Raw genomic sequence first — 26501 nt, 5'->3', positions numbered from 1 at the left:
GGTCTCTTTCTTTGATGTGCTTTATTGTCTTTTTAATCAGCCTTATCTATTTTCCTACTTATAAATGGGATAAACTTAAAGAGCAACTACAAAAAGAAAAAAGCATCATATTCTAGGTCTTATTTCCTTTAGAAAGAACCAAAAAAGCTTAGTTATCCAACTTTTATCTTCTTAAGGATGGTGGAAAATCAGGTTGCTATTGTTGTTGAGTTGCTAAGTTGTGTCTAATTCGATGTGATCCCATGGACTGTAACCCACCAGGCTTTTCTGTCCTCCACTATCTCTCAGAGTTTGCTCAAATTTATGTCCATTGAATTGGTGATGCTATCTAACCGTCTCATCTGCCACCCCCTTCTCCTTTTGCCTTCCCTCTTTCCTAGCATCAGGGTCTTTTCCAGTGAGGTGGCTATTTGCATCAGCCAAAGAGCCAAAGTATTAAAGATTCAGCTTCAGAATCAGTCCCTCTAATGAATATTCAGGGTTGATTTCCTTTGGAGTTGACTGGTTTGATCTCCTTGCAGTCCAAGAGACTCTCAAACATCTTCTCCAGTGCCACAATTTGAAAGCATCAATTCTTTGACACTCAGGCTTCCTTATGGTTCAACTCTCACGTCTGTACATGACTACTGGAAAAACCAACAGCTTTGAGTATATGGACCCTTATTGGCAAAGTGATGTCTCTGCTTTTTAACACGTTGTCTAAGTTTGTCATAGCTTTCCTTCTAAGGAGCAAGCAAACTGTGGAAAAGCAGGTTAAATTTCTGTAAATATACAACAGTACAATCTGCAAACAGCAGTAGAAATAAAATTTAGATTCTCTTAAACTAAAATAGGGCTTCCCTATAAAGTTCAATAACTCTGTTAGAAACCCTGACTGAAAATTTTAAGAACAAGAGGTTATGCTAAGATTTCTAGGTTTATTTTTGTTTCCTTGTTTAAAAAAGTATTCATTCAGATTGAAATCACTGCATGGATTTATGGTATTTAAGAATTTAAGGAGGATTGAAAATTATAGCCATGCCATATAGATGGGGTTATATAGGACTCAGAGAATTAAGGCTAAAAACATTTTCTCATCTCTGTCAATTAAATTTGATTTTTCTTGCTTCCTTTCCAGCCAGAATGTAAAAATGGATGAAATGATAAAAAAGAAAAGAAAAAAATATAACCTTAGTGAAACAACAATTTCAGATAGAAAACCAACAGGTTCAGGAGATTTCATCTTAAAGAGTATAAGATTTCTTTTTACATTATCTTTAAACTGGAAAATATTTCCCTGGATTTGGTTTAAAAATAACGCTTGATATATTATAACCTTGAGTGGAAGCCAGTGGCGAAGTTAAAATACAGGGAACTATTGCCTTGATCAGAGTTAAGGAGTGAACAGGCGGTGAATAGGTGAAAACTGGAGAAAAGTGACAGCTAAAAAGAACTGGGAAAGGCATCTTAATCCAAAATAGGGTTCTTCCCCACCTGGTTCAGTATCTGGTATTTTAGGGAGCTGACTTTCACATTGTGTCTCTTCCTGACTGCTGGAGTAGATTCTAATTCTAGAAAGTATCTTACTTAAAATAAATATTAATATACTTATTTTCTCTTCCACTAGTGACTGGGCTCTAGCTAATTTCTCTTTGGAACCACAGTGCCTGGCACCATGCTTGGCATAGAATAACACACAAAGACTGCTTGATGGATGGATGAGTGGGTGGATAAATGGGAAAAATGAATGAATAGACATTTATTCAAGGGACCTTGTCATGTGCCCTATCCTCTTGGGGTTTTACAGTCCCAAACTAGATACGAGCCAATTTCACCTGTGAAATGGATCTATGGCATGGCACCTCTCCCCCCAGGAAGGTCCTCAAGATATAGCAAGAGTTCAACACATGCTGACTTGATCAGTGACAATGCTAAGGAGCGATTCTTTCATCTCCAAAAAAACAAATAAGAAACCAGAGCACTGATATTTCTTTACAGGAAAGAGGGGAAACAGACAGTTTGTAATGACTGATCTCAGTGATTTAACTATATGTTTACAATCGATACAGATGCACTTTCCTCACTGGGGTCTTCCCCTGGTACGCAGTGACACCCCCTCTACCGGATCTGCTCTTTGTAACCATGAATTGGGACTAAAGTGCCAGCAAATTTGATTTTATTGTTCTGCATGAACACCAGTCAATTTTCCAAGTGGGACTACTAAAGATGATAATTGTATGTTGTCTGATCTTGTCTGGATGGGTCCCTTCTAGTGGTTTCCCACTGGTAAACCACTGAAAACATCAAAGGATCAGAACAAGAGCAAATGAAATGTAATGTGGTCTATTCTCTGAGCTAATGTGAGCCTCCTGTTTGAAGAGTATCACTAATGTGCATACAGACGTATGGAGAGGCATACATAGAGGTATAAGTTTTTCCCTCTAGGGCAGGATTTACTCAGGGAGTATACTGAGTAATAGTCAATAGAAGGTATGGTAAAAAATGATCAGATTGTACTTTTGGGGCATTTGACTGATTATCTTGACTGTTAGATGTTGTATTTTACCTGTCCTGGTGCTGCAAGGTTTGAGGAATTCCTTCCCTTCCTGGGGAACACAGGCTACCAGAGCTGGTCCTTGGTGGGTAATTACCAGACATCAGAAACCATCTTGAACAACACATCAATGTAAAAAATCTCATCTGAGACTTTGTTGTTTTGTGCTTTATCTCATATAACTTGTCTTTTGGGAGGAAATAATCATTGTCTATTATTGATGACTTTTGCTGTTGCATGGAGAAGAGATGAGGATAATGAACCTAATATGTGACCCCTAAAGCAATTGCTTTCTGTTATGAGAATGGAGTTGGAGAGCACACTTTATCATAATTACTTGCCCACATATACCTTCAACGTTCACTCTTCACATCCTGCTCCTCTAATTTCCTATGGGAAACAGTCGAGTAGATAATGGAGAGAAATTACCATGTTTAAAACATAGCAAGATCATGAAAAAGTGGGCTTCTGACCCTATGTACTCAAAAGACAGAAAGCTCATTCACAGACATATCCTATTTTACCACGTTTCACTTTACTGTGCTTCTCAGATACTGTGTTTTCCACAAATTGAAGGTCTGTGGCAACTCTGTGTCCTGCAAGTCTATCACCACTAATTTCCCAGCAGCGCTTGTTCACTTTGTGGTTCTGCATCATGTTTTGGTAGTTACTGCACCATTCCAAACTTTTTCATTATTATTCTACTTGTTACAGTGACCTGTGATCAGCGATCTCTGATGCTGTTCAGAAGATGGTTAGCATTTTTTAGCAACAAAGGTTTTCTTTAATTTAAAAAAATTTTATTTATTTATTTATTTTTAACAATTTGTCAGAGTATTTTTTATTTAAGGGGTGGACCTTGTTGTTTTAGACATAATGCTATTGTACACTTAACAGACTCTGTAGCATGTAAACGTAACTTTTACATAAAATAACTTGGAAATCAAAAAAGTCATGTGACTTGCTTTATTGCCATATTTGCTTTATTACCATGATCTGGAATGAAACCTACAGTGTCTCCAAGGCGTGACTGTACATTTTCAAGGTTTTACACCCTCAGAGGGGCAAAAACATATGACTCTTGCCTCCCTCTGTATTGTATTCTCAAAGCAATACCATACACTCATAGCATTCTTCAAAGCTCCCCGAGCAGAGGCCAGGTTATAAGACCGATTTATCTCCATCACTTATCAAATGCAGTCAGAGAGACAAGACATAGATTGTACCTGTTACAATAATAACCAAGAGTTTGAGATAATATCTACAAAATCCAGTGACACATACACCCATTTGGACATAACTGAAGATTCCCTAGATTGGGTTCAGGTATGGAAAGGGCCATGTTCACAGTGATCATTTGTCTTTCTTGGGTTTTCACTCCCATCTGCTCATACAGAATACAACCTCTGCAAAATTATCGGCTGACTCACATATTTCTGAGCATCTTGGAGGCTGAGTCTTAAGTACATATGACTGATTCTATCTTGTATCTTTCACCAGGTGTACTGCGGCTCCCCTTATCAGGTAAAGCCACATAGCCAGACACCACCATCTGAATGAGTCCTTTTCATCCTCTTCCTCCTGGCCCAGACTTGGTACCCTGTTGCTGCTTCTGTCACCTCCTGCAGGGCACTGCTTCAGATGTGCCACTGCTGTTTGCATTCTTTTGTTTTGGTTTTTTTGCTTTTGGGGTTTTTTGCTTGTTTGTTTTTGGCCGTGTTGGGTCTTTGTTGCAGCTTGGAGACTTCTCTTGCTGTGGTGCAGACACTTCTCTTTGCGGTACTCAGGCTCAGTAGTCATGGCACATGAGCTTAGTTGCTCTGCAGCATGTGGGATCTTAGTTCCCTGACCAGGGATTGAACCTGAATCCCTTGCATTGGGAGGCAGTCTCTTAACCATTGGACCACCAGGGAAGTCCCACCAGTGCTGTTCGGAGATCAGGGATGAATCTAGGGACAATCTCAGTGTGTTGGGTCACACTGTAATAGAAGAAAATAAGTGCAGCTAGCTTGCTTGTGCCACATTGGATTTCAAATGATAATTTTAAAGTGTAATGCTATTTCTCCCTAGAATACACAATGGATATATGGAGGTGGGTTCCAAGATAAATTGATATGGGTGATAGCCATCATTTTGTCCTAAAATACACTCTTCCTCTTGGACTCTGAGGTTCTATAAGTGGCTAAATGTGTCATTTTCGCTTGGATGAACTAGTTCCCAGTAGGCACATTCAAACCTCTGGAGAGTCAATACGTCCCCCTTGGGGCTATCTTCTCATTCAACAGATGCACCACTAGAGACCTGTCTGGGGCTCCGGTTGGGATCTTTGGTAACAGCTATTAGGAATTCAGATGTAGATCAGGCTGTGACAGAGCATTCCATGGAGGAGGCGATCAAGGCCCTAGACACTCATTGCATGCACAGTTTCCATTCTAGTGGGGAAGACAAAGGCCATGAACACAAGAATGCAGTGGGAGGTTTGTGATGAGCCAGCTTGGGAGGCCACAAGCAGACACAGGGTGACCTGACCTTACCTAACGCAGGATCAAGGAGGGTCCTCCTGAGGGAGAGCTTTCTGAGACCTGAAGGATAGATAGCAGTTAACTAGACAAAGGCAGCAAGAAAAGTCTGCTTGGGGCTCTGAGGTCAAGTGTGAGGAGCAGAATGAACTGAAAGGTGCTTGGTAGAGAACAAGGCGAGAGGGGGCCAGGTGGAGGAAGTAAGGTTTTACCTTATTTTAATTTTAAAAATTATTGAAATACAGTTGATTCACAGTGTTGTGTTAGTTTCAGGTATATAGCAAAGTGATTCAGATAGATTTATATTATACATGTAAATATCTATATATAAATATATAGATATGTATAAATATATAGATATACACACATATATTATGCCTGCATGCTCAGTCACTCAGTCACGTCTAACTCTTTGCGGCCCTATGGACTGTAGCCCACCAGTGGAGTCTGTCCATGGATTTTTCCAGGCACAAATACTGGAATGTGCTGCCGTTTCCTTCTCCAGGATATGTACATATATATTTTTTTTCTTTTTTAATGTTTATTTTTTTATTGAGAGGAGTTAAAGTTGTATCTTGGAGGCAATAGGAAGCCTTTAAATCTTTTTTTTTTAAGTTTTATTTTATATTGGAGTATAGTTGATTAGCAATGTTGTGTTAGTTTCAGGTGTACAGGAAAATTTTCAAGTTCTTTCTCCATGTAGGTTATTATGGAATATTGAGCAGAGTTTCCTGTGCTATACAGAAGGTCCTTGTTGGTTATCTGTTCTATATATCACAGTGTGTATGAGCAGGAAGTGATCTGACTCATGCGGATGAAAGACTACAGCGGGGCAGATGGACTGGAGAAGAGGGATACAAGAGACAGGAAGACAGACTGAGTAAGAGAATGTTGCTATTGCCTTGGCAAAATATGATGGTGCAGAGGACAGGAGAGGCATATATATGCAGGAGAGACTCAGCGGCTAGAGTCAAAGGCCAAGTCATTGACCGTATGAATGCATGAGACAGAAGAAGGAGTTCAGGGGAAGTCCCAGTTTCTGACACAACAAATACATGGGTGAAGATGGCATTACTCAAATAGCGTCACAGGAAAGAAGTGGTTGGGAAGGTCATACGATGGTCACATTGTGGGTATCTTCTGTTTGAGGCATATTGATTTGGGGCCACCTTTGAAGCATGCAGGTAGATGTTGACTTAGTGCTGAGGTTCATAGTAAACCGTGGGAGGAGGGTAACTATAAACACTGTAAGGATGGGATTTCCTAGGGAGAGGGAAAGAATAGGAGGTAACCCCATGGAGCATCAAACATGAAGAGAATAGGAGCTTCAGAAGGCGTGAGGAGTGGGCAGAGGGAAGAAGGGTTTCAGGAGCAGACAGCAAAGGTAAGCAAGAGAGAAAGCATTGCCATGAGGGCCAGGAAGCTCATGTTGGAGCCAGACTGTGGAAGATCTAAGTGTTGATGAGGTGAGGGGTGGTGTCTCAGATGGTAAAGAATCCTCCTGCAACGTGGGAGACCCAAGTTAGATCCCTGGATCCAGAAGATCCCCTGGAGAAGGGATTAGCAACCTAATCCAGTATTCTTTGTGGCTCAGCTGGTAAAGAATCCGCCTGCCATGCAGGAGACCTGGGTTCGATTCCTGGGTTGGGAAGATCCCCTGGAGAAGGGAAAGGCTACCCACTCCAGTATTCTGGCCTGGAGAATTCCATGGACTATATAGTCCATGGGGTCACAAAGAGTCCAACACGACTGAGCAACTTTCACTTTCCAGTATTCTTGCTTGGAGAATCCCATGCACAGAGCACCTTGACAGGCTAGAGTCCATGAGGTTGCAAAGAAGTCAGCTACAACTGGGTGACTAAGCGTGTACACACAAGGTGAGGGGAACTCGGACCTTATCCAGTAGGTACCACATAGCTCAGGATGGACTAGGGGCTGGAAATCTACATACTTAATGTATATCCGGTGATTGGAAAGTTGAGGGGTAGGAAACAAAGATCTCATTCAGGAGAGTTGTCTATACTTGTGGAGAAAAGCACCTGGGGGAGGGGGTTACACTGGGGGAAGGGTGACCAAGGAGACTGACGTGAGAGATATTTGGGGAAACCAGAGTACTTCCATGCCGCAGGGAAAGGCAGAGATAGAGAGTGGTCCAAGGAGACCCTCCTGCGTCTGCTGTTTCACAGGCTGATAACACCATTGTCACAGATGTCAGGGTTAACAAGAGCAGCCAGCCTTGGGGGAAAACTGATAGACTTGGCTTTAGGTGTGTTGAGATGTAGGCAATGTTGCAAAATACTGATGGAGGTTATTTGTAACCTCCGTTTGTAAAATGGTGCTGCTACCGGCTCTCTGCTCCATCACATTGCTGCCATTCTAGAAAGAAGTAAAATTTCACACTAGTCTAAGTTCATTCTCCACTCCTGATTTTACAATTTCTGGAAACATTGGATTTAGGAATACTATGGTGTTTTGATTTTGTTTTGTTGTCTTTTTTGCCTTACTTTTTGATCTTAAAATATGGTCTTACTCTCTCCACATCAAAGATTGAAGGTTCAGATTTTGTGGCAAGAATTTACACGGTTTATCCTTGGCCACTCTTCTCATATTTCTCTCGGTTGTCTCCTCACTCGTTGTTCCCTTTATGTTCCTGTCTCTCTTCCCTTATTCTTTCTCTCTCTGCTTAGGTCTCTCCCAAGAATGTTCAAGTGTGGCTATTCTTGGCCTAAATGCCACAGAGAACTGAAGGTCAGAATGGAGAAGCACACCTTTTTAATTTCCCTGGGAAGCAGAAAGCAGAAACTCTCTGGTCTTGATCAGAAACATTTTGAATTTACCTCTATTTCTCTCTTAGAACTCCTAACAGTTTCTGAGAAACAACTGTCACCTTATATGATTTAAATGTCATTTTATAAACATCTGTCTCTAAAGTTCTGTTAGTTTTTCTTTATGGGAGGGCAAATACAACCTCAAAAGTGAATCTTACTTACCACTATAACCTCAGTGCTGTATACAGTTCTGGAGCCCAGTCCCCAGTCAGTCAATAAATAAAGGGACGATGAAGGCAGGCAGAAGGCCTTTTTATTTTCTCACTAAGCTTTCAGCTTTTTCTAATCTTTTCCGCAGGGGGTAAGTTGTTCCACCAACATGACAGAAAGACTTGGACAGCAGTCACCAGGTACCTTGAAATGTCTTGCACATTGAGGGTGCTTAGAGTTTAACAATTAAAAATATTGTTATAGGAGACTGTTGAAATTAGGAAAGCAAGGGTTTGCCAAACTGTAGGCAGCTTTAAGGTTTTCCGGGTGGCACTAGTGGTAAAGAACCTGCCTGTCAATGCAGGAGATGTAAGAGATGTGGGTTTGATCCCTGGATCAAGAAGGGCATGGCAACCCACTCCAGTATTCTTGCCTTGAGAATCCCATTGACAGAGGAGCCTGGTAGGCTATAGTCCACGACTGAAGCGACTCAGCATGCATGCAGCTTTAAATTCATAACCAATATGGAAAAGAAATTGTATGTAAAAGCTAAATATATTTGCAAATGTGTGTATGCTTATATACCTTTTCTGTATTCAGTTCTTATTACCTAGAAGCAGAGTGTGCGTGGTGCTTTTTGGTGTGATTATTGGTAAACGCCATCTAGTGGTGAAGAGTGGCAGCTGTTCTTAGATCCATTCAACTTCTATGTTAATTATTATTACTTTTTTAATTCCTTAAAGGTAGAATCCAAAACACTGCTTAAAGAATACTGTTAAGTCGCAAGTAGGAATACAATTTGCAGGATTAAGGTGTAAACTTTTGGGACTCCCTGACAGTCCAGTGCTTAAGACTCTGCTTACCAATGTGAGGTGTGTGAGTTCTCTCCCTGGTGGGGGATATAAGATCCCACAATCCACAATCAAAAACATAAAACAGAAGCAAAATTGTAACAAATTAAACAAAGCTTAAAAGAACTGTGTAATCCATCCACCTGCTCCTTCATTCACTCATCAGATATTTATCAAGCCCTTCCCCTGTGCTAGCTTTGGTATGAAGGACTCGAAATAAAACCCCAGTGCTGACCTTAAATAGTAAGAGGAAACGGTAAACATTGGTGGTTGGTGGTCCATTGTGTTTTTGGCACTCACTAATACCCCACATTATATGGAATCATCACCATGGCCCTCTGAGGTATGACTGTCCCTGTTTTTCAGATGAGGAAAATGGAACTTTGAGATATCACTTGTCTATAGTTCTGTATCTAAGAAGCTTGCAAACCAGATTCAGAGCCTGCGTTTTCTGACATCAAAGTGGGTGAGCTCCTAAAAATCAACGGTTCAGATTACAAAAGACAGGACAAAGTGGGAGATGTTTTTGACTTACATACAGTTTAGGCCTTTTTTTGTTTCTTTTTTCTTGAAGTGAGATGAAGCAAAAAGGCAGAAGATAATTTTAAGGGTGGTAAATTTTGTGCAAGTCATTTAGCTGTGGGTCTGGACTGGAGAAGGTAAGGGGTAGAAAAATGAAGAGATGTGGCCAAGAGTTTGAATCATTAGAGAAGAAATAATCCATCTGTCTTGGACGATTCTTGGAGATACATTGGATTGGGAACACTACAACAGAGACCAACATATAGGAAGGATAGTGGCCCCTAATCTTTGGTCACTCCAGCCAGTATTGCTTTTCCAGATATCTATAGCACCTGTCTATACAACATGACATTTTTTAATGTGTTGCCTTTCCATTGCTCTTCAAATTGTTTCCTGTGTAAAAATCCCAGCTCAGCTCTCTCGTACTTCCTTGAGGACAGTCTCATTATTTTCTATGTAATAATCTTCTGTTGGAGAAGGAAATGGCAACCCACTCCAATATTCTTGCCTGGAGAATTCCATGGACGGAGGAGCCTGGCAGGCTGCAGTCCATGGGATCACAAAGAGTCGGACACGACTGAGCAACCAACACTACTACACTACAGGGTGGAACACAGTAGGCCTCGAAATATACTTGCAGAAATGAGTTTTTTTCTTTTTCTAATTATTAGATGGGTTTCTTCCTAGCTCCTGGGGATAATATGTGACAATAATATGTGACAACAGCACACTGTTTAGTGACTCTTACATTATTCTACTGGGTTGCACTTGAAGAGGAACATGTGCTTTACTTTTATCAGCACTATTGATGACCTGGCATATTGATGATCCTGGCATATTCATGACCAGGATCAGTAACTCAGCTTTTTGAACTGCAGCTTAACTTTTTTTGAAATTGCTGCAGAACTTGGCACTTCTTATTTTGCTTCACAAGGCCATATCCTACCAAGTTTCTGTTCCCATTTGGAAAGAAAGGTGAAGCAGTGCCCAGTGTGTGTCCACATGGGAGGGCTTCTCCTCCAAGAAGAAAATAGGACTTGGCACGGACGAGGCACCGTGTAAGTGTTTGTTACCGAAGTGAATCAGCCTGTGCCAGACTTCAGGGCGCAGCCGTCTCCACAGCGGGCCTCGCACAGTCACTTCCTGCGGGCTTGCCCTCCATGCTTCCTCTTGCTGGGAGTGCACCCTTTCCTCCTCCTGGCTCAGCCAGTCTGATGCCCTGGGTGAAGCCTTCCCCACGTGGCCCAAGCATTTTTGCCCGCAGACAGTTGGCTCTCTTACTCTGCCTCTGGGTGCCTCTCATTGGTGATCCTGGAGCAACTTCTCATGAACTTCACATGCTCCAGTGTACAGCCCTTTGGAGCCTTCCAGTCTAACATAATGGACTGAATGTAGCACGCAATTAATACATATTTGTTGCAAATTACGAATATTCATTTGACTTAAAAGAAATATTTAAAAAAAAGAGATGACTTTAAAAGAAATACTTTTAAAAACAGAGTTAAAAATACTTTTAAAAAGGTAGGGAAGGGAAAAAAAGAAATGAGGGTGGGACCCAAAAGCTTTACTTAACTTAGACTTAGCTATTCAGGTTTATTACAGTACATGCATATCGTCTGTAAGTAGAATCTTTCTGGAGTGTGTCAAGGAAGTCAAATTCCCGTTCTGTTCAATTCAAAGGTAAATAGATCCAAGTACCAGCCAAGGTCAGCCAACAAGCTCAAAATCTTGGAACGGGGTAGACAGCTGGTATGTCTTTGAACTCTGGGCTTCTTTACACCTTTCAGAGGAAGATAGGTAAGATTGATGTTGGAATTATTTCAGAGGGAGTTGATGTGCTGATTCAGAATTGTAAAGAGCATTACTCCCTTGAGTTTGTTGCTTTAGGAACTCTTAGGGTATTATAAATTCATAGAAGAAAAAAAGACTTAAGAGACAGAAGTGAGGCTTAGAGAACAAGGGAGTCTTGACCTGAGGGAAGGTGGAGGTGAAGAGATGAAATTCAGGATTGTTCACTCTGGCTTTTAGGCAAATACATTTTCATACTTCAGAGTTGATATTCTTCTTTAAAACTTCAGGGAAGTTTATAGCTTTAATAGAAAAAAGAGTTTTTTTTCAGTAAGATATTCTAAGGCCAAAATGATGAACTGATATATTAATGCATGTATGCATGTGGGCTAAGTCGCTTCAGTCCTATCCGACTCTTTGCGACCCTATGGACCATAGCCTGCCAGGCTCCTCTGTCTATGGCAAGAATACTAGAGAGGGTTACCATGCCCTCCTCCAGGGGATCTTCCCAACCCAGGGATCAAACCCACATCTCCTTGCAGCTCCTGTATTGCATGCAGATTCTTTACCGCTAAGCGAGTCAGGAAGCCCCGATATATGAAAAGATGCTACAATTCCACCGGCTCTTGCCTAAGTTTCCTTTCTCTGAAAAAGCAAGAAACAGGAGGGCTGTGGGGAAGAAGACCAGTGAGGGGAGACATACACATTACATCCAGTAGGATTTCCAGAATATGTTCTTTGGTGAAGAAGATCCCAAGTCATCCCTAGGCTTGGTCTCTTGAAGATCTCAAGGTCTGCCGGAAGGCGAACACCTTGTAGGTCTGGCCCTGGGTGGGATCACCACCATCCAGAATTGGCCAGGCCTGGCCAAGGGGCTTTGTCATGTTTGCTGAGGCCTAGAACGTTCTGAAAGGCTGCATGTGACCTGTGGTTCTGGGAATGCCAGAAACTCTGAAGGACTTTCGTAAATGTTTACAACAGTTTACTGTCAATCAGAAGCATTTTAAAAAATGCTGCCAACTTTGGTAGTGGCCCAAGGGCTTGTGAAAGTGAAGTGAAAGTTTCTCAGTTGTGTCTGACTCTCTGCAACCCCATGGACTGTATAGTCCATGGAATTCTCCAGGCCAGAATACTGGAGTGGGTAGCCTTTCCTTTCTCCAGGGGATCTTCCCAACCCAGGGATCAAACCCAGGTCTCCTGCATTGTGGGCAGATAATTTACCAGCTGAGCCACAAGGCAAGCCCAAGAATACTGTAGTGGGGAGCATTTGCCTTCTCCAGCGGATCTTTCCGACCCAGGGATCCAGCCAGGGTCTCCTGCATTGCAGGCGGATTCTTTACCAACTGAGCTATGAGGGAAGCCCACTTAGGCTATTTCAATTTGAGTTTGGAAGACTAATAACCAAATCACTTTGCTGTACACGTGAAACTAACACAACATTGTTAATCAACTATACTCCAATATATAAAAAATGTTAAAAAACAAACTAGCCTATGATTAATGTTTGTATATATATGAAATTAACCATTGATGTCCTCTCACAAGATTTTGGACACTCTTGGATTTCATATCTTTAATAGTTTAGTTATGCTTGATGCATTAATAAATTTTGTCTGTAGGCACTTTTCTTTAAACTTACTGTAGACATATTTTAAACTAATATATGTCAGAGCAGTCACCTCATCACTGGTTATATTTATAGTTTTTTCATAAGCATTATTTCCTATCAAAATATGTTTTGGTTGTTGATCAAAAATAAAATAAAGACTTCCTTATTAGATCATTATGGACCTTAAGGAGTAAGTCAAAGCTTCTTCCTCATCTATCAGACAGTGGACAGTGCAGCCTCAGCCCCAAGAGCCACTTTGGTGACAATCCTAGACTCACGCAGTCACTGCCTTAGGAGTCCAAAGGCTGCGGGGGACGTGGCTCTTTCCCTCATGGCCCTTAGAATAGTGGGAAAAATGATGACATGTGCAGTTCTGTGAAGAGTGAGAAGTACTGTGGTGTGAAGGGGGAGGTCTGTTCTCCCTTGGCTTCTGCAGAAAGTGTCCGTCTATGGCTGCTCCTGTGTCCACACCTCTAGTAGAGTATCTGCCACGTATGGAGATGGGCACAGGTGAGATGGAGAGATGATGAGGAGCAGGGCCTAGTCCTCTGCATGTTTATATCCCGAGCACCTTTTGGAACATCACAGGGTCTCCATACCTGTTTGTTAATGACCGCAATCTTGGTCTACACTGCTAATGAGGCGACAGGAGAACACAGGGGTTTGGTCGTGTCACAATATTGCTCTCTGGCATGTTTTATTAAATGTATTCCCATATTGTATAGCCCTCTTTTACAGAGATATAAAATGCTGTACAACGTTTACGTGCTTTAGATCACAGAGAAATATAGCATGGGAAGGACCGCCCCTAACTTTTAAGAGGGTTATGTTCTAGGGTGTGTTTGGGATAGGGAAGTACTGAGAACATTATCTCTCCAGGAAGAACCTCCAGAAAAGGAGGAACTGAAAACTCTGAATCCAGTCTCAGGAAACACAATCCGAGCAGCTGGGCCACAGTGAAGCCGGCTCAGGAAACCCTACGGTGGGACTGGAAGGTAAAGTAGCGTCTACCTAGCAGTCTATTCCTATTACTGAACCTTTAGGCACAGTCAACTTCAGAATAGCTTCAAAAGTCCTCAGAGATCCTTTAATCTTTTAGCAACCAATTCAAGTGTCGAGCAAATTACATAGTTTCAAGATAGTTTCAGGTAAAACTTCCTGGGCGATCAACATGTCCTGGCGAAGTAGAAAAGGTGGGTATGAAAAGTTCGTTTTCTCTTCATCGAGATCAAGATCTAAGAGCATTTCTCCTTTGGGTGGAGGGCGGCCTGGAGGCGGAGTGGGCGGGCCCGGGGGCTGGGCTGGGGTGCCTGGACCGCACGTCTCTCCCAGCCCCCTTCCAGATCGGAAAGGTCTGTTCTCCGCAGCATTCCTGCGCGCAGGCATCGCCTGACCTCTTGCATGTTTCTCAGTGCGTCCTCCCACTCCAGCTCCTGGGGGCAGAGGGCCGGCCGGGAGGTCTGGGGAGCCCTGGGAGTGGGCACACAGTAGGGCTCGCCCCTCCTGCCGTCTTCCTGTGATCCAGCGATGCGGCGATCCTGGGGCAGGTGCCTGCGTAGGACCTGGCAGCTGTGTCGTCGGCCGGCGACGCTCGGGTTCTCCTGGTAGGTGTGTGTGTGGAGGCGGGTAGGGAGGGTAGGGGGGTGGGGGGCGGGGACCCGGCGCCGTGGGGGTGGGGCGGGGTGGGGTGGGGCGCGATTCCGGAGATTGTAGGCCCGGGAGGGACACTGCCAGGGGGCGGCGCGGAGCCAGATTCGAGGGTGTGTATGTGTGTGTGTTTCTCACTGACTCTTTGATTAGGTCTTTATTCAAAATGAGCTGTCCAAAATGAGTTGACCTTCAGGGGATAAACACAGACAAGTTTATGCAGCAGGATTCTTCTCTTCCGTGGTGGGTTTTCTGCGTGGCTTCCCAGTGGCCGGTTTCTTGGTTTCTGCAGCCTCCCCTACCCCCAAGTCTCCGCCGACCCCCTCCTCTCCACCCCCCAACCCCAGCCAAAGACTTCTTCAGTTTCTTTACAAATACAGCCTCCTTTCCTTTCTTCCCTACTAAAGGCTTCTTGCCTGGAACCTCTCCCCATCTGATCCGGCTTCTAGGGTCACTGCTGCCCTATCCTCCTGGAGGTTTGATTCTTAGCCTGCCCAGGTGCATGGGCTTTGCACGTGGGTTTAGTTAGATTCAACATAATTCTCAGGCTCCTCAATGGATTCTTTTTCAGGACCCTGCGATGACTCTCCTTGCGTGGTGCTCTGGGACTTTTCAGAATTCTCCCAAGGTCTGTGTTGAGCATCTCGTGCATGGGAAGGTTGTAGTTACTCTTGAAAGAGTCAGGTGCCATACAGATCATCTCACTTGCTGAAAGCAAATTAGAAACGGTGCCCACCAGGAGCAAGTTTCAAAATGTTCAGTTTGTCTACATTAAGCAGAGTAATTCCTTTTAAAGGGAAGGGAGAATTAGGGAGCCAGCGATGTTCCTCAAGGCCTCGATGCCATCTTCCCAATGATAGGAGATGCGGGGTCCCCTGCCGTGCGCACACCGTGGTTTCCCAGTTTGCGCTTGCCAGCGCTCATCTGCTCAAAGGCAGAGACCTACCGATATTATTCCAGGCCTAACGTTTCTGAAGAAGCCAAACAGCCCCCTTGTTCCTCTCATAGCCTTCAACATCATCTTCAACCAACAAAGGAAGTTCAGGACTTCCTCAATACTGTGACCTTTAGCCGTGACCAGCCCGGTAAGGCCGAGGCAGCCAGGGCAAAGCAGATGGCACACCCCTGCGGGGCCAACGTGCCAGGTTTGGTTGGCTCAACGTGCGGGCCCCACGACGCGTCAATTTCCCCAGTTAAGAATCACATTTCTCAAATTGTAGAATTAAAAAAAGATTATGTCTTGCTCAGTAAGAATTTTCGGCAACTGTCGCTGAGAACCCAGTAAGACGCCAATTACGACATCACTGCAACAGATTTCGGGATTTTTAACTTATCGCTGCCAGAGGGGCGAAAACGAATCCCAAGGAGGACGGCGACAGCGTTCCCCGACCGCGGGTGCAGGTAGGCTGCCCCCCGCCGCCTGAGGTCGCGGGCACCGCGCCGCTCGCAGCCCACTCCCCGCAGGAAGAGCGCCGAGCCCCTCCGGGCCGCGCCGCTCCAGTGCACCGCGGGGCCTGGGAACCGCGCACCGGCTGCGCCGGGAGCCCCGCGGGGCGGCGGGACGGACGGCGCCCGCTCCCAATCGCGGGGCGGGGCCGCGGGGGCCGGCAGGCGGTGGCCAATGGGAGACCGCGGAGCGGACGGGGGGCGGTGCCGCCGGGCGGGCCGTCCGCGGCGTCTGGAGCCGGAGCTGCAGAGTGGGAGCCCGGGAGGAGCCGGCGGAGCCGGAGGAGGACGAAGGAGGAGGAGCAGCGCCGCGCCCCCGCCCCAACCGCACGCCCGCCCGCTCGCTCGCTCGAGCGCAGGCCGATCGCTCCAGCCGCAGCCGGCGGGTTCCGGCCGCCTCCCGCCGGAGCCCGGCGCGGGCAGGGTCCGGGCCGATGGGCAGCCCCGGGCAGCGGCGGGTGGCGAGGAGGCGGCCCCGGTAGGCGCCGCCGCGAGCTCGCGGGCTGCAGCAGGTCGCGGCGGACTGCGTCTCCGAGGTGCGTTCGGGGCGACGAGCGACGGGAGGCGAGGCGGGGTCCGCTCGGGAGTCTCCGGGTCGTGTCCTGGGACCGTCCCGAAGTGAGGGGCTGCCCTTGGGGGCGCCTCGGGGGGCCGACCGCGCGGCCGGGGCGCGGGGCGGGGGTCCGACTGGCAGATGCGCCCGCGCTCCGGAGCCCGGGGTGAAAGAGGAGCCGTCGCCGTTCATTCTCAAAGTTATCGATCGGCTGAAAGGTTATCCCTGTCTCGTTGACACGAGCACTAAACGAGGACTCTCCGGGCGCGCAGCGACTCCTCCGTGACTAACCGGAAAAAAGAGAGAAAGGTAGCCCGGCGCGGCTCCCCGGCGCGCCGGGCGGGGTTACTTGCTGAACTTGCTGCGGGGTTTATTCCCCGGTAAGGCGGTGTGCCCGGGGCGCGAGCCCTCGCGGCGCCCGCCCCTCTTTGTAAGGTCCCAAGCGGCCAGCGAGCGCTGTTCCTTGTGGCCAGACGGCTCCCCTGGGTCCGCGGGTCGCTCCATCCTCCGCTCGCGGTCCATTTTGGGGGCCCGCTTATCCTTGAAGCTAGTTTGGCCAGGTCCTGGGAGTATCCCCTTGAGCACCTACAGATTAATTTCAACCGCGCCGCAAACCCAAAGAATCAATCTCGGTTCATCATCTGTGAGCGAGAGCCGATGCTTCTCGGGAAGAGAAAACAAGTTGGCATGGCCCCTCTGGGAGATATTTGTCATCATTAACCTGCTTCAGTTAAATTAATTCAGCCCAAGATGACTCCAGCGTGAGTATTGGAAACATCTAGTGCATTGGCCACGGAATTGTGGTCACCAAAAACCTGATTTTGGCCAAAACGCAATTGTAGACTTTTTGAATTTTGTTTAGACTTAGACACGGTTTTTTTTTATAAGGATGGCCTTCTTTTTTAAACAAAGAATTTTGGTGATTCTCATAGGTTTGCTCAGTAAGTTCCAAATAGTCACTTAGATTTTTCTTTTCTTTGCCTCTTTTGTCTGCAGTTTTCATTTCTAAATGTTAACACTAGATGGCTTTCTTATGACAGGCATTTAGTAAACTGCGCTTTTGAGTTGGCTGTCTGCAATCCAGGTTGTGATTTTTCCGGTTTTACAATCAGTAATGGGAGAAAAAAAAATCTCCAAAACTGTTGCTTTCTTTGAAATATATTACTTCCGTGTAAAACTAATATTTATGTAGATATCATAAAGTGGTCTGTTACTTCTGGTGTTTCTAAAGATGTATTTCAGGAGACAACTTGGTTACTGTTTTTAGTCACAAATTTAAGCATGTCTGTTTTTACCTGAAAAATTTAAAGTTCTATGGTAAGACTTATAATTCTATTTATATAACATTTCTACTAAGGATGTTTTCTGCTTACTTTAGTAGCTGGTTGCTTGGTTCAAAACAGTATAAAAGAATGTAATTCATGAGAAAGTGCAATCTTTCTTGAGTTTTTGGTACGCATAATATTGATTCTTTCTAAAGACTCTGTTGATGCATTTAGGGGAAGAGATGTTGTTGAAGTATACATGTGTGAGTCAAACATTGTGTTGGGGCCATTTTTATTTCCCCAACTGATATTGGGTGTTTCATTTCTAAGCACAACCCTTTTTTCCAAAAGTATGATGACTTGTAGTTGGCTATTTAGGTAGCAGCAGGTTCTTAATTTTGTGTTTCCAGGACTTTTTCTCTAAAGTAAGACCATGGCAGCCTGTCCAAATCTTGCCTAGGTAGGCAGACTTATTTAGTAGCTGGAGAAATATCTCAACATTTCTCATAGCTGTTACTTATTGTGTGTGTGTCTTATCCAGCTTGAAATATGATATGTTAAATTTGTTGGTTCTAAATTAGAGCATATTCACAAATAGCTGAAGAAAAAAAAATAGATCTCTCTCGCAAACATCTGGGAAGTAGGGAATGAAATGAAATCAGAAACAGCTTTTATCAGTACCCACATGCTACCTATAGATGGGGTGAAATGAACTTGGATAAGAAGCAGTGTAAGCATTTGGTGTAGAAAATAAACCAGGAGATAAATTGCAGGTGTGGAAGTGGAACTTCTGGCTTTATAGTATGGGCTGCACATTTTCCCTAGTTGATTTAAGTGTAAATTTTCCATCAAGTGCTTTTGATGTGTTTAAATCTTAGCCTTTCTCAAAGAGCTATAATTTTCTGAAATGAAAGAAGGAGATTGTCAGCATCATGATTTGACTTTTATTATACTTATTGTAGTTAAAGCTGGAGAAGGCAATGGCATCCCACTCCAGTACTCTTGCCTGGAAAATCCCATGGACGGAGGAGCCTGGTAGGCTATAGTCCATGGGGTCGCTAAGAGTCGGACACGACTGAGCAACTTCACTTTCACTTTTCTCATTCATGCACTGGAGAAGGAAATGGCAACTCCAGTATTCTTGCCTGGAGAATCCCAGGGATGGCGGAGCCTGGTGGGCTGCCATCTATGGGGTCGCGCAGAGTTGGACACGGCTGAAGCGACTTAGCAGCAGCAGCAGCAGTAGTTAAAGCTGTGTAATACAGGTTGTAAGTTTTGTTTTATTTTCTTTTGAGACTGGAATGGTATTTAGAAGGGTTCCCTGATACCTGAGCTTGATGAACACCTGTCCTCCTTGAGGGATATCTTTACCTGAGGCCAAAGGGTTATTGGGTTATTCTTTTTGGAAATGTATCTATTCTTCAAAGTGAGGAAATAATAGTGAGATATCTTGAAAGGGCAATGGTCTGGTAACTGAAACTGGTTTTAGAGTACTGTGTTTGGTCATCAAAACTAGTTTAAAGGGGTTGTGTTTCCTGTATACTTTCCAAAGAACGTGTGTTTATGTAGATACAGCCCCCTAGTCCCAGTCATAATTGATAGATGCAAAGCGTTTTTGTGTGTGTTTTATTTTTGAGATTGAGGAAGGCATTGTGTCTTTGAATTTAGGATCTGCTTAAGGTGGTGGTTTAGGATTGCAAATGCCTTCAAAGACATGCTGAATTTGAAGAAAATTTAGACTATTATTGTCAACTGAACAGCAAAGTTGTTTTTTTTTTTTTTTTCTGTTTTGAACTTGAATGAAATATGAAGTATATACCTAAAGAATATAGGGAACCATGTTCCAGAGTTTCTTCTTCTATTAATGAACCTGTTCCCTTGCAGGTGATGTGACAGGAACCTCTGGCTTCCTACTTCTAGGGCCTGGCACAGATGAGTTTGGATAAAGTTTTTTCATAATACCTTTCAGCCCCAAAATTTTAGATTTCTTTAATGTTTTAAATAAATGTATATATAGAGTAATGAACATGACTGATTGGGATAGCTTATATTTTTTCATGGTTCTCTTTTCTTTCTTTGATTTACAATAAGTTGGTATGGTGGTTTAGTGCCTGCCAAGCAGGAGACCTAGGTTTGATCCCCCAATCGGGACGAACCCCTGGACAAGGAAATGGCAACCCACTCCAGTGTTCTTGACTGTGAAATGCCAGGGACAGAGGAGCCTGGTGGGCTACAGTCCATGGGGTCACAAAGGCATACATGACTTAGCAACTAAACAACAAAGCTGGCACATGTTGAACAGTCATGAGAGTTATACCTTACTTAGTTTACACCTGGAAATCAAGGATTCAGAAATTGCTTTTCTGTTACAGTCACATTTAGCTGTGGCTCCCTTTTGAAGGAAGGATAACAGTGTGATAGGAATTAAATGCCTCGTAAATTCAGAGATAAATTATTTTGATCCTTTGTGAACTTGATTCATAAACTTTGTTCCAAAGAGTGGTCCAAGGAAGCTGGATCTTACAGTAGAGGTTCTGTTTCTTGGGAGGTTTCACATTTAGTATAACCCAATTCCTTTATATATGTGTGTATGTATGCGTGCTAAGTCGCCTTAGTCGTGTCTAACTCTTTGTGACGCTATGGACTGTAGCCCACCATGCTCCTCCATCTATGAGATTCTCCAGGCAAGAGCACTGGAGTGGGTTGCCATTCCCTTCTCCAGTGGATCTTCCCAACCCAGGGATTGAACCAGTCTCTCTTATGTCTCCTGCATTGGCAGGCAGGTTCTTGACTATTAGCAGCAGCTGGGACGCCTGTGTGTGTGTGTGTGTGTGTGTGTGTGTGTGTGTGTGTTGTAGTAGTAGTATTTGTTGCTCAGTTGTGTCCTAGCCCAGGGATCAGGCGAATTCTTTACTGTCTGAGCCACCAGGGAAGCCCCGTGTGTGTGTATGTGTATGTATGTATGTATATATATATATATATAATATATATATATATCTTTTTTCCCCCCATACAGCATTGTATGAAGAAGAAGATATACTGTAAGTTGAGTTTAGTTGTCATAGCATCTCTTTACCACAAAAATCCATAAGGCTGTCCTTTCATGTCATTACTATACTTTTTATTTCTATCTACTTCTAAAATTAAAAATCAGAGACAAAAATTAAATTTTACAGATTGTCAGATTTGCCACTTTCTATGTTACTACGTACATATACTGAAAATTAACAGCAGCAGTTCCTGTCTACTGTCAAGGTATTTCATCAAGATACACTGATATACCAAGATGAAAAGAACAAAAAAAGGGAGGACATGTATGTATGTTGTCATGACTGACTTAAGGAAAGTTCTTCGTCCAGAGAGGGCATAGGTTAAAATTACTCCCACAGGTGTGTACACCACCATACACAGACACTTTTTCTTTTGCATAGATCAGTGAAAAGTTCACTATGGACCAGGGTTTGGAAATCACTGACCAACTCAACTAACCCTTCTTTGTTGTTGGGGTCCCTTTGTATATCCACACGTGGCCTAGTAGGGAATGGGGAGTTCACCCTTCTGATGTTTTGACCACTGGAAGGTGGATTTTTACCTGTCGAGTTGAAATCTAATTCTACCTGTTAATAGGAATTCCATCCCCTTGGTGGCCTCCAGAACTAAACCTTCTGTAGAGGTATTCTAATTACTCACTGGACAGTATCTGTCCAGATGAGGCCTGGAGCTGAAGTCTTCCCACTCACAACCTGTGCAGAGTAGAATAGGGGTGCCCTTCCTTCATCTTGCAGGTCCTGTCAAGTTTACATTCACCTTTTTACTCAAACTTAGAGTTTCCTGTTCACGCGAACCTCTGGTTCTTAGTTACATGTTGTCTTGAAGCCATGTCTTCCTATCCTGTGCTAATGCAAGACCTAGCATTCATTGGACTTTGTCTAATTTTATTTTGTCTGATTCTTCCCAATTATCAAAGCACCTTTGCCAACCTTTCCAAATAAATGCTGTCTGCACATTAGATATCTTACCTAAGTTGCTGGCTAACCTGTGAATGGTGTCTCTGGAAGTTTCCTTCTAGGATTGGTTGCGAAGTGAAAGTTGGTCAGTCGTGTCTTACTCTTTGTGACCCCATGGACTATATAGCCCATGGAATTCTCTAGGCCAGAATACTGGAGTGGACAGATATCCTGAAAGATCATGTCAGGCCTTCTTTGTTGGTTCTGCTGACCAAGTTACTCCAAGAACTGAATTCATTTTCAGTGTGTCCCTAGTAACTTGAACCATGCTCTGCATGGTGGGGAATTGAGAAATAGATGTTGAATGATTGACTGAGTGAGGGACTGAGAAGCTAGGGCTGTACTGTGGCCTCTGACCTCTGGAGGCCTTAAACACTAAGAAGATTGTGGGAAAAAGCAGAATGTTGTGGACTTTCTTAAACACATCTTGCAGTCTGGTATTGTCTTATTTTGAATGGCTTTCAGGTATTTGGGGACAGGCACCATCTCTTCCCAAGTCCCTGTGTCTTAATTAGTTGATACTCTTTTCTTCCTGTTTCATAAATAATCATTTAGCCATAAGGGGTGTCTTGAGTGCTACCAATTGGATTACCCTATACTTTTCACTTTTGTGTAGTTGCTAAATCTTCTAGGAGAAGCTCCCAGTTAGTTGAGCTGTTTAAGAAATCAGAGTAGTCTAAAGTAGGCTATTTAGTAATGTGTTCAAGTACTTTGAGGACTTCCCTGGTGGCTCAGAGGTTAAAGCGTCTGCCTCCAATGCGGGAGACCTGGGTTCGATCCCTGGGTCAGGAAGATCCCCTGGAGAAGGAAATGGCAAACCACTCCAGTATTCTTGCCTGGAGAATCCCATGGACGGAGGAGCCTGGTAGGCTACAGTCCACGGGGTCGCAAAGAGTCGGACACGACTGAGCGACTTCCCTTTCAAGTACTTTGAAGTGAAAGAAAATAAAATCCAGGTAAAGAGCCAGTGTTAAAAATGGTTACTGTGGAAAGTAATTACGCTTGGGTGAACACAAAGTTATGTATGCTTAGATGAACCATCATGTAGACATTTAAAAAAATCTCTGACTATAATGCTTAGGGCACAGTAGTGGGTGTGGTCTGCATGATTGCTTTCACTGTCTTCAGGGGACTTAGATAATTGTTGTACCATTTGGAACAGTAGATATTCACATGGTTCAGAAATAGGGTAGGGGTACAGTCCTCTTTGTATTGAAGTTTCTAATAACTAATTTTAGGAATTATGCTTTGGGTTCTTCATACAGGACACATGCTGTTGTTTTGGAGTATTTAATGACTTAATCTAAAGAACAATGATTTCTTTGTAGTAGGGTCTCTAAACTTTTTCCAGTGTGCATCCCAACTATACAGAATCTCCTGTGCTTAATATACATATGTGCACATACACAGTTGTCTATATGTGCTTGTGTGTGTGTATGTTTAATATAGTGTGTGTAAAGTCGTGAAAGTGTTAGTTGCTTAGTTGTGTCTGAGTCTTTGCGACCTCATGGACTTTAGCTCACCAGGCTCCTCTGTCCATGGAGTCCTCCAGGCAAGAATACTGGAGTGAACTGCCGTGCCCTCCTCCAGGGGATCTTCCTGACCAAAGGATCAAATCCATGTCTCCTGCCGATATATATATATAGATCAAACGGTAAAGAATCTGCCTGCAATGCAGGAGACCAGGGTTTGATCCCTGGGTTGGGAAGTTCCTCTGGAGAAGGGAATGGCAATCCACTCCAGTATTCTTGCCTGGAAGATTCCATGGACGGAGAAACCTGGCAGGCTACAGTCCATGGGGTCACAAAGAGTTGGACGTGACTAAGCGACTAAAACACACACATACACACACACACGCACACGTGTATATATATATATATAACTTTACCATGTTAAATATAGACATTGTAAGTACATGCTCTGTTGCCCGGTCATGTCAACTCTTTTGCAACCCCATGGGCTATAGCTCACCAGGTTCCTCTGTCCATGGGATTTTCCCAGCAAGAATATTGGAGTGGGTTGCCATTTCCTCCTCCAGGGAATGGACATTATAAAACATAATAATATACATTTTAAGAAGTCTGAAAATAAACCTAAATGAATGTTGGAGTGTTTTGCATCTTAAGAGTTTGCTTGTTACCCTTTGAAATGTGTGGCCCGGGTCCTGAGACCACTGCTCTCTCACCCTCTCTGGTTATAGTTCAAGGTTGTTTGGAAACAATTTCTCTGGGCCCTGCAGGGTCTTGTGAATGGAAGCTTAAGACAGACTCTACCCTTCATGGGTCTTCTGTTTACTGTAATTGTTCTTTATCCTGAGAACAGTTATTACTTTGGCCAGTTTTCTTCCAGAATTGGTTGTGGGTTGCTTAGTGAAGTTGCTGAGTCGTGTCTGACTCTTTGTGACTCCATGGACTATAGCCTACCAGGATCCTCTGTCCATGGAATTTTCCAGGCAAGGATATTGGAGTGGGTTGCCATTTCCTTCTCCAGGGGATCTTCCCAACCCAGGGATTGAACCTGGGTCTCCCACACTGCAGGCAGACTCTTTACTGTCTGAGCCACCAAGAAAGCCCAGTGGGTTGCTTAACTTGAGGTTTCATCTTGGGGGTGGGGTGGGAGAGTGATGATGTGATGGAAGATAGCATTCTCCTTGCAGAGTTTCTGGTTGAACTCAGCTGTCTGGAGAGCGTCATATTATTGAAGCATAGCTGACATCAGACCTAGAATGAGGATAGAAGGACATCACTAATCATGCGGTCATCTAGAAACTTCTAACTCAGAGAAAACCATAGTTCAGAAAGATACACGCACCCCAATATCCATTGCAGCACTGTTTACGATAGCTAGGATAAGGAAACAACCTAGATGTGCATCAACAGAGGCACGGATAAAGAGGAAGTTTTCAAGGACACTCACATTTCAAGTGCTACCTTTGGGGAAATAGTGATATCATGTTTTATACACAGAAGTAACTGTGGGGGCCAGAATAGGACAAAGCCTATCATATTTTTAATGTTCCATGTTCCATATTGTTGTTGTTCAACGGGGACGCTCATTGGATAATGTTGATTTTGAAGAGCTATCAAGAGAAAAAAAAAAAAAAAGAGGAAGTGTAACATAAATAAAAGTGGAATATTACTCAGCCATGTAAAGGAACAAAATTGGGTCATTTGTAGAGACGTGAATGGACCTAAAGACCGTCATACAGAGTGAAGTAAGTCAGAAAGAGGAAAACAAATATTGTATATTAACGTGTGGAATCTGGAAAAATGGTATCAGTTCAGTTCAGTTCAGTTGCTTAGTTGTGTCCGACTCTTTGTGACCCCATGAATTGCAGCATGCCAGGCCTCCCTGTCCATCACCAACTCCTGGAGTCTACCCAAATCGAGTCGGTGATGCCATCCAGCCATCTCATCCTCTGTGGACACCTTCTCCTCCTGCCCACAATCCTTCCCAGCATTAGGGTCTTTTCTAATGAGTCAACTCTTCGCGTGAGGTGGCCAAAGTATTGGAGTTTCAGCTTCAACACCAGTCCTTCCAATGAACACCCAGGACTGATTTCCTTTAGGATGGACTGGTTGGATCTCCTTACAGTCCAAGGGACTCTCAAGAGTCTTCTCCAACACCACAGTTCAAAAGCATCAATTCTTCGGCGCTCAGCTTTCTTCACCGTCCAACTCTCACATCCATACATGACCACTGGAAAAACCATAGCCTTGACTAGACGGACCTTTGTTGGCAAAGTAATGTCTCTGCTTTTCAATATGCTATCTAGATTGGTCATAACCTTCCTTCCAAGGAGTAAGCGTCTTTTAATTTCATGGCTGCAGTCATCATCTGCAGTGATTTTGGAGCCCCCAAAAATAAAGTCAGCCACTGTTTGCACTGTTTCCCCATCTATTTCCCATGAAGTGATGGGACCAGATGCCATGATCTTAGTTTTCTGAATGTTGAACTTTAAGCCAACTTTTTCACTCTCCTCTTTCACTTTCCTCAAGAGGCTCTTTAGTTCTTCTTCACTTTCTGCCATAAGGGTGGTGTCATCCGCATATCTGAGGTTATTGATATTTCTCCCGGCAATCTCGATTCTAGCTTGTGTTTCTTCCAGCCCAGTGTTTCTCATGATGTACTCAGCATATAAGTTAAATAATCAGGGTGACAATATACAGCCTTGACGTACTCCTTTTCCTATTTGGAACCAGTCTGTTGTTCCATGTCCAGTTCTAACTGTTGCTTCCTGACCTGCATACAGGTTTCTCAAGAGACAGGTCAGGTGGTCTGGTATTCCCATCTCTTTCAGAATTTTCCACAGTTTATTGTGATCCACACAGTCAAAGGCTTTGGCATAGACAATAAAGCAAAAACAGATATTTTTCTGGAACTCTTGCTTTTTCGATGATCCAGCGGTTGTTGGCAATTTGATCTCTGGTATAGATCATCTTATTTGGAAATCAGAAATAGACACAGGTTTAGAGAACAGATGTATGACACCAAGGGGGAAAGGGAGGGGTGGGAGGACTTGGGAATGACACATATACAGTACTGATGTATAAAATAGGTAACTAATGAGAATACACTGTATAACACCGGGGACCAAAGCATTGTGGTGACCTAAATGGAAAGGAATTCCAAAAGGGAGGGTATATATGTGTATGTATAGCCGATTCACTGCTGTACAGTAGAAACTAATGCAGCATTATGAAACAACTATGAAAAGTGAAAAAAGTGAAAAGCAACCATACTGCAATAAAAATTTAAAAAAAAAGCAAGAACAATCTTGAAA

At 43.8% G+C, this 26501-nt stretch overlaps 1 protein-coding gene across 3 annotated transcripts in view; it reads left to right on the top strand.

The window, feature by feature from the left end:
* Positions 1-16145: 16145 nt before the first annotated feature.
* SIPA1L2 (signal induced proliferation associated 1 like 2) overlaps positions 16146-26501 on the top strand; it is a 238301-nt gene continuing 227945 nt past the window's right edge. For 2 of the 3 annotated variants that reach the window (XM_081570377.1, XM_081570375.1), the window contains exon 1: positions 16245-16429. The gene's annotated coding sequence lies outside the window, so the exon portion shown is untranslated. Of the gene's footprint in view, positions 16430-26501 lie in introns of all 3 variants that reach the window. The other variant, XM_081570374.1, reaches the window with a different exon arrangement.

This window comes from Giraffa tippelskirchi, chromosome 2 (genome assembly GCF_054371585.1).
Source record: "Giraffa tippelskirchi isolate mGirTip1 chromosome 2, T2T-mGirTip1v1.2.pri, whole genome shotgun sequence".
NCBI classification, from domain to species: Eukaryota; Metazoa; Chordata; class Mammalia; order Artiodactyla; family Giraffidae; genus Giraffa; species Giraffa tippelskirchi.
Note: the sequence above shows the minus strand (reverse complement) of the source record. Positions and strands in the feature narration are given on the sequence as shown.